Source organism: Helianthus annuus, chromosome 4 (assembly GCF_002127325.2).
Source record: "Helianthus annuus cultivar XRQ/B chromosome 4, HanXRQr2.0-SUNRISE, whole genome shotgun sequence".
In the NCBI taxonomy this organism is placed as follows: Eukaryota; Viridiplantae; Streptophyta; class Magnoliopsida; order Asterales; family Asteraceae; genus Helianthus; species Helianthus annuus.
This window is the reverse complement of record NC_035436.2, coordinates 17,492,704-17,500,690: the sequence shown is the minus strand read 5'-3', so window position 1 is coordinate 17,500,690 and position 7,987 is coordinate 17,492,704.

Genomic DNA, 7,987 nt, shown 5'->3' with positions numbered 1-7,987 from the left:
ATGTAGAAACTGATTGTTGCATATGTAAGCTAGAAACTTGGAAAGCCTGAATAGAATACCTATCCAGGATATTACTTCCAAGAAAACTAAATAGAGGCGTTACTTAAATAGGGCGTGATGTGAAAACTATAAAAAGGTCATGCGTGTCATGTGTTAATCGCTTACTCTGGCCAAGTAAGTAGTGGCATATGGTACCATGAACTTCTTGTAGCGGACACATTTACGTCTGACATAGTAAGGGCGGGGTGAATGGGACTAACTAAAATAGTACCAAAATGAATCAAATAAATAAGATGTTTGATAGTAAACGTAAACGCAAGTCGGACGACGGGAGCGTATTACGTTAAAATGATGAGCCCGAGAGAAGGGACAAAGATCGGAGAAAATGAAAATACAAACTAACTAATGAGAATGCTAAGGCATGGGGATAAAATTTTTATCGACATAAGTGATGAAATTCACGTGGACAAGTCAAACGAATTGAATAATGAATAAAGGACTTAATTAAATAAAAGCGATGGATTTCGCTAAGACGACCAAATAAATTGAAATGATGTCTAAAACCATATAAGAATGGTTACTTGATAATGATTACGGTAAAAATACCCGATGAACGGGTAGGATTGTGGGTGAATGCGCAAACCGAGAGACGGGAGCGCGAAATAGAAAGTCAAAAGACTCGGAATACGAGTCATGACTAAAGGATGACAAGAATTTTCGCAAACATAAATTTTGGTAATTACGTTCAACCATTTCAAAGTTGGACGGGTCAAATAGAAAATGAAGTTTAACATTCATAAGTGATGAAAATTCACCCAAAATGAGTCAAACGAGTCAATTGAGGAATAACGCTTAATATAATAGGAAAACGCAAACCGGTGAAATCGGAAGGCTGAAAACAATAAGATAGAAGGACCCGGGTAATGGGTTGTAAAGGAGTATAAGTATAAACCGGGTAACGGTAAACGTAAGCAAACCGACGTGTAAATGACGTTAGAAGTCGTAAAGTCGGAAAGATAGCCCGAAAGTAAAGCCCGAAAGTGAACAAAAGAAACCTTAGACTACGGTCAAAGTCAACCAAAGTTCAAAAACAAAATTAAATGATTCCAAACATAACAAAGGATGCTTTAAAGATATATAAGTATAAATAGACTCATGTATATTTTTTTATTATTTTGTCCAAGTCGAACCGTATAAGTCGCGTAGGTCCCTAACGAGCGTCGAAACCCTAATCAAACAAACACCCCTAATACACCCCTGATTTACGGATAAAATACTAAAAAAAATCAAAATTAGTTAAATAGGTTGAGTAAATACCTGGCGAATTCGCGTGTATACAGTCGCCTATGCGTAGTCGCCTTCTTATGTCTCTGTATTGTGTGTGTTTTTGGTTTGGGGAAGAACAGAGCTGCGTAGGGGTTTCTCTGATTTAAATCAGAACCTATACGCAGCGTAGAGGTCCCTAGGGAGCGTATACAAAAGTCAAAAAAGCAGTTTGACTTGTTAAATTACCATTTTGCCCTTCTGTTGGGGCTATACGAGGCTGATTACAAGGGTGAAAATGTCATTTTCTGACATTTATATATGCTGCGTATGGCCCTCTACGAAGCGTATATAAAGGTCATGAGAATGACCTTTATACCCTTATATTGAGGCTATACGAAGCATGGTTAGAAGGGTATAAAGGTCATTCTCTTGACCTTTATATACGCTTCGTAGAGGGCCATACACAACGTATATAAAGGTCAGAAAATGACCTTTTCACCCTTGTAATCAGCCTCGTATAGCCCCAACAGAAGGGCAAAAAAGTAATTTAACATATTTATATTTTGAAACTATGATTTGGGGGGAAAATTGTCCGCCTTTTACATACGCTTCGTATGGAACAATACGCTGCATATTGGTTTAATCATTTTACCATTTTGCCCTTGTGCTGAAGTTATACGAAGCCAAACACAGGGGCTATTTTGTCATTTGCTTCTCATACGCTGCGTAGGGATCCCTACGCATTGTATACAAAGCTCCATTTTTTTTTATTTTTTTGTGTTTTCCTTTGTTTATTTATAGAAAAAAATATTATTTGATAAATAATACAAATATAATTTAGAAAAGCTAAAAATAATAAAAAAATTATTATAAAAATGATACAAACTTTATAAATTAAAAAATTTCTACAATTTACAAAAATACAAGTTTCCGCATAATCTTCGATAACATTTAAACTCGGTTCTCTGTCTTTGTCTAAGTCTGATTTAGGATTGGTTAACTCGTAGTAGTGCTGTAACCGCGGTCTATACATTTCTTCCCACCGTTTCGCAGCTATTGATCGATGTGTCGACCACAATGGGGTCACTAAAGGCATGGGATAGTCTCCTTCCAACTTAGCATGTATGAAGTGTCCCCCGTAAACATGTACGAGCGTTATCGCTTTAGGTCGTGGATCTAGTGGGGCATCCGTTAATGGGAAGATGGTAGAGCTCCCTTCGATGCTTAGAACGTGGAGGACAATATTATACCTTTGCGCTACGAGAAGCCCAACGTGGGGCATTTCCATCCAGTGACTTGGATCGCACCCTTTCACTGAATGCCATTCGATGCTGTTACGTATTCGTTTAAAGTCTCCTTCTTTATATCTTTTGAATACATGCTTCCAATGCAGCTCGTTATGGTCAATCTCCAGTAGTAAATCACTTCGAATACGGGGCCATACGTGTTCCGTAAAACCTAACCCGACAGCCACAGACCTGTACCCACAATGACTGTATGGGGTCACATCTTGTATACGCGATATGTAAGAGTGAAACTCTGATGGAATTTGATTCTTAAACCTCTTAATGCTTAACAAGTGCTCGTGGTTTGGGGGAAGTGGTATATACGTTGTTGTACTCGCCATAGGAGTTGTATCTCCCAGCTTCGTCTAACCTCGCATCTTCATCTAGCCTTTCTTGTACTTTCTTTGATGTAGGCCGACGGGGAGTATTTTGCTGGACGATCGGTGGTTTCTTGGTTGATGATTTCGGGGTGAAGACCGCTTTTATCTTTGAAAGCAAACTCTTTTGCTGAACGGGGGACTGCGCCTCTAAATGTTGCTCACAGTATTGAGCTCTGCTACAACATCGACTTCCTCGTCTACCAGTTTACACGGGAGCAAGTCAAGCTTACGTCAGAATACATCTATGTCGTCGAGTTGTATCATACGCCCTGCACAGTTAAGTTAATACGGTGTGAGAAACAGCTAAATCGTACAAACTAACAAAAGGTTTGTGGTTTTAATATTTTTTACCTGTACGTTTGTAGTTTTCCAGCCTACGAGCACACGACAATCCACAGCTAAGCCACATATGGCAACCACATGATGCGTTAAGTTTCCACAACACCTCCAGCTTCCTCATGAGCTCTGCTGCCAGCAAATCAAGTGTTGTATGGGAAACCCTTCCACGTAGGTTGTCCAACAGTGCGTGTCTGTGGTGGTTCGTCGTTTTGTCGATGCTCTCGGTGAAACTTTTTTGTATTTCATCGTACTGAGTTTCAACTATATCAATGACGCATCTTGCTATTCGCTCCAATGGACTCCCGCGCGTAACGTATCTTTTTAAATTTGCGTGTTGGCTCTCAACTCTGTTGGTGGTGCGCTGACCAAAGTTGCGACACTTATCGGTCCACGCATAAACGAACATTTCTTTATAGTCTTTGAGCCAGTTTTCGTAGACGTAATCAAAGACACCTACAAAAATAAAATAATGAAATGTAAAAGCGTGTGTAAAATATAATGGATTGGGTGAGGCGTTTGTTGAAGGAACACTTACTTTCTCGGTTGGCAACCACGAGTCGGTTATACAGTTTCTCCAAGTTGTACTTGTAAATGGGCTCTGAAGCAGATTCGCACACTCTCCGCCAGTACGACATAAATTTCCCCCAATCTTCTTTATTGAACCCTTGCGTGCAATGTCTACATATATTTTGTTCGATGTGAGACTGGCATAGAAGCCTAGATGCGTTCGGGAATACTTTAGCACACGCGTTAATTAGGGCAAGCTCTTTATCTGTGACTATCACACGCGGCATCATACATTCATGCAAAATTGACATGATCCGCTCAAGCACCCACACGTAGTTATCCCTTCGTTCTTTGCAAATAACGGCATGTGTGATACAAAAAGACTTGTTGGTCGACTTCAAACCCACAACCTGGACAAATGGCATGTTGTACATGTTTGTTTTGTAGGTCGCGTCGATCAACATCACGTGCAGGAATGCACGCCACATAGTGATTGAATAAGGATGAACAAAGAAAATCTCTGTTACGACATCTGTTTTGGGTTCCTGTCGGGTGTTGTAAATGAATCTGTTGTCATGCAGCACGCTTTCCAGTGCCTGCATAGGAGTCTTTCCGTCCATCAGTGTCGCTCTAATTTTTTGTACCGTATTTTGCACGTCTTTCTAAACATGCAGGCTGTCGGGGAACTGCTTTCTTAGGGTTTGAAATATGATACGTGGCTTCATGTTTTGAGCAGTTAGCTGTTCCACTAGCTTGTATTCGGCTTTAGTAAATCTTCGCACAAAAGCGTGGCCCAACAGACTCATCGTAGGTTCGTGGTTATGGTTCGCGTTGTCCAATTTTAACTCTCACGTGTCATTTGTCACGTCCCGGATGGCGAGTAATGAAAATGGGCACCCGATTTTTTTGCTACCAGCTTTCCTATCTGTTGCTTTACTACGATGCTCACCACTACAGTCGCACACAAGCCATACCATCCCAGTAATACCGCCAATATTTTTCGATCGGCAGGTAACAATTACGTAACCATTCTCTTTTCCCGTTTCTTGTACCCAATTCTTCAAATCAGTTAGAGACATGAAACGCTAAAAAAAGTTACGTTAATAATAATAACAACAACAACAATAAAATAATAATAATAATAATAATAATAATAATAATAATAATAATAAAATAACAACAACAACAACAATAATAATAATAAACACCAACAACAACAACAATAATAATAACAATAACAATAACAATAACAATATAATTCTAACAATAATAATAATTATTATAAAAATAATAGAAATACTAATGCGATACCTCCTTTATTTGAAACGGATTGCCCGAGGTAGATGGTTCATAATCATCATACAGTGGTGTGTTACGGGGCTCATAACCGTATCCACCGTATTCTTCATATCCACCATAGCCTCCGTATCCCCCGTATCCACCTTCACCCCCATATCTATCGTATCCACTGTATCCACCTTCACCCGATATCCACCTTCACCCCCGTATCCACCTTCACCCCCGTATCCGTAACGCGGATACGATTGTTGCGTCAGGTAATATGGTTCATCAACATGTGCATTCTCAGCACCGTATCCACTTTGTTGCACGTACGGAGATTCATACCCGTATCCGTAATCCGGATACACTTGATGCGCCGGGTAATTTGGTTCATCAACAGGTGTAGTGGGAGTCTTGTTCAAGTCTGGCAACTGTGTTTTTTGATCAACAAGGACTCCAGACACAACCTCCTACTCATTGGCATCCTTTTCTCCCCATGTGTCGTTAGAATAGCGATGACCGAAATAATTCTCATTCCAAAATGATGACATTTTGACAATATTGGACAAAAAACAGAACAAATGATTTTGGTTTACTATTAAAGAAGAAGATGAAAAACATAATATGAGATGGATTTGAAGGGAAGCAGAGATGCATGGATAAATAGACTTTCAAATTCACTGAAATACGCAGCATATAGCTCTCTACTCCCCTTATTGTTTTTTTCACGTGCCTAGACAACATCGTATCAGTGTCAAATCAGTCTGACATACGCTGCGTATGGATCTATATGCATCGTATAGGGTTACCTCTATACGCTGCGTATAGATCCATACGCAACGTATGTCAGACTGATTTGACATGGTACTAGGTTTGACTGTCTGGTCGTGTACCTACCTCTTACATACGCTGCGTAGAGACCTATACGCAGCGTATAGAGGTAACCCTATACGCTGCGTATAGGTCTCTACGCAGTGTATGTAAACCCTAAATGTGTAGATAGCCTGCCAAGATGTGCAAATAGTTAGAGCAATTTAATATTTCTTTTATAATATTTGTAAGCCCACTAGTAACACAACATTTATATATTCTTGTGTTGGTACACCGTATCAACTTATTTAAAAGCTTCGGAGTTTTAAAACTTTCAAGTTGAGAATAAGTCAGTTGTTGTGTTGACCGACAATATGTTAGCTAGAAAATTAAATGTATGATAATTCTTTACAAGAAAGATGATAAATTAAGAGACACCTAGAAATAAAAATAATTTTCAAAAACAGTTAACATCACTTCCATAATTAAAAGTGGGAGTGAGATTGCTTTCATGTATAAGGCTGCTCGGTATGGTTCCCGTCTCCACCCTGGCGCCGCCACGTCACCACCGTCCTCCCACGCCGCCCCCCCTCCGTCCCCCTCCGTCCCGTCCTCCCCGTCCGAGTTGTGCCGTTTGCGACGGACCAAACAGGTGGGCCTCCCCCTGGCAACGCCAGTCCTCCCACGCCGCCCCCTCCGTCTTCATCCCGTCGCCGGCTTCCCTCCGTCACCATACCCACCAGCCTAATATTCCTTGGAATTTATATCCGAATTATAAATATAAGGAACTGGAAAACTGATATCAATTGACAATTGAGATTGCTTTCATGTATAATATTCCTATGTCTAAATTTATATCATAATCTTTTTTTTCTGACTGCCAAATGTTACTCCACTCTTGCTTTTAAATTACATAAATTAAAATAATATACCATAAGCCAGGAATTGAACCATATTCTTCACCTTAAAAGGCAAAAATCTCTACCACCCAGTCAAAGCTTGAATAACACATTGGAATCTAGTTAGAACTGAAACAGTCAAACTAGAATGCTTTTGATATCCTTCTTTGAAATCAACAATATACCTCTCACTTCCTTCGTTCAGCGAATAATTTGATCAATAGCAAAGAAAAAAAAGCATCATTGACTCCAGCTTTAATCACCATCAGAAAACTGCGCAATTGCGTGCGTATTTTGAACACTTAAATAACCTTTTGCTATCGATTTTCAACCTACACTGGCAAAAATATGCACGGGTGAAACCATCAGTGTGATTGTCTCGTCTTGCAGTAAGGTTTTGGATGCTTGCAAAATTTTAGGACCGTTTTTTCATGGTGTTTTTAACATATCATCCTCCCTACCTCTTTACAATACTAATCATAATGAACTACTGTATTTCTAACAATAATGTCGTCTTAGAATAAACTCTTAATCCATCAATGGTAAAACAAAAGTATACCAACACCACCCAAGCCTTGCAACAGCCTAAATTTCCATCCATACTTAATCTTGGCTCTTTCCAGTGATCACAATCGCGACCATGATCATGGTGGTTTGTACAGACAAGATAGTGCTAGTGACGTTCGTTCATCATTAACCTCGGTGGCTAATGTGTGTGTTAAGAGGTCAAGAGAGGTGGAGAGTGAAGAAACAAATACAATGATTAGCACAACAAATGAGGTTGAAGAAGAAGAAGATGATGATAATAGTGTTAATGGTAAGAAGAAATTCGGATAGACCATAGCCTAATTTGTACTTATTGAAGAAGATTTCAAACATCGTAATAATTTGAATCCTGAATGCATCATCTTTCTCACAAACAGATCGTCAATATATATTCTAGTAATTTTGACATTTTTATGGTTTAATGGTCAATTGAAACTAACGATGATTAGTGTTGAGTGTTAACATAAACAAACGCAAGAGCTTGCTGATGTGCCATCAATCACACATATTTTTAGTGAATAATCACCCTTACTTTTAAGTACTTTTTATGACTTTATAGTTGAAAATACTACTTAAATCGTTCACGTTTGATAATACAAGTCAAATTAATATTACCTCCTTTGTCGTCTTCTTCGCGACTGAATTTGGGCTCCGCATCACCCGAGTTATTTAT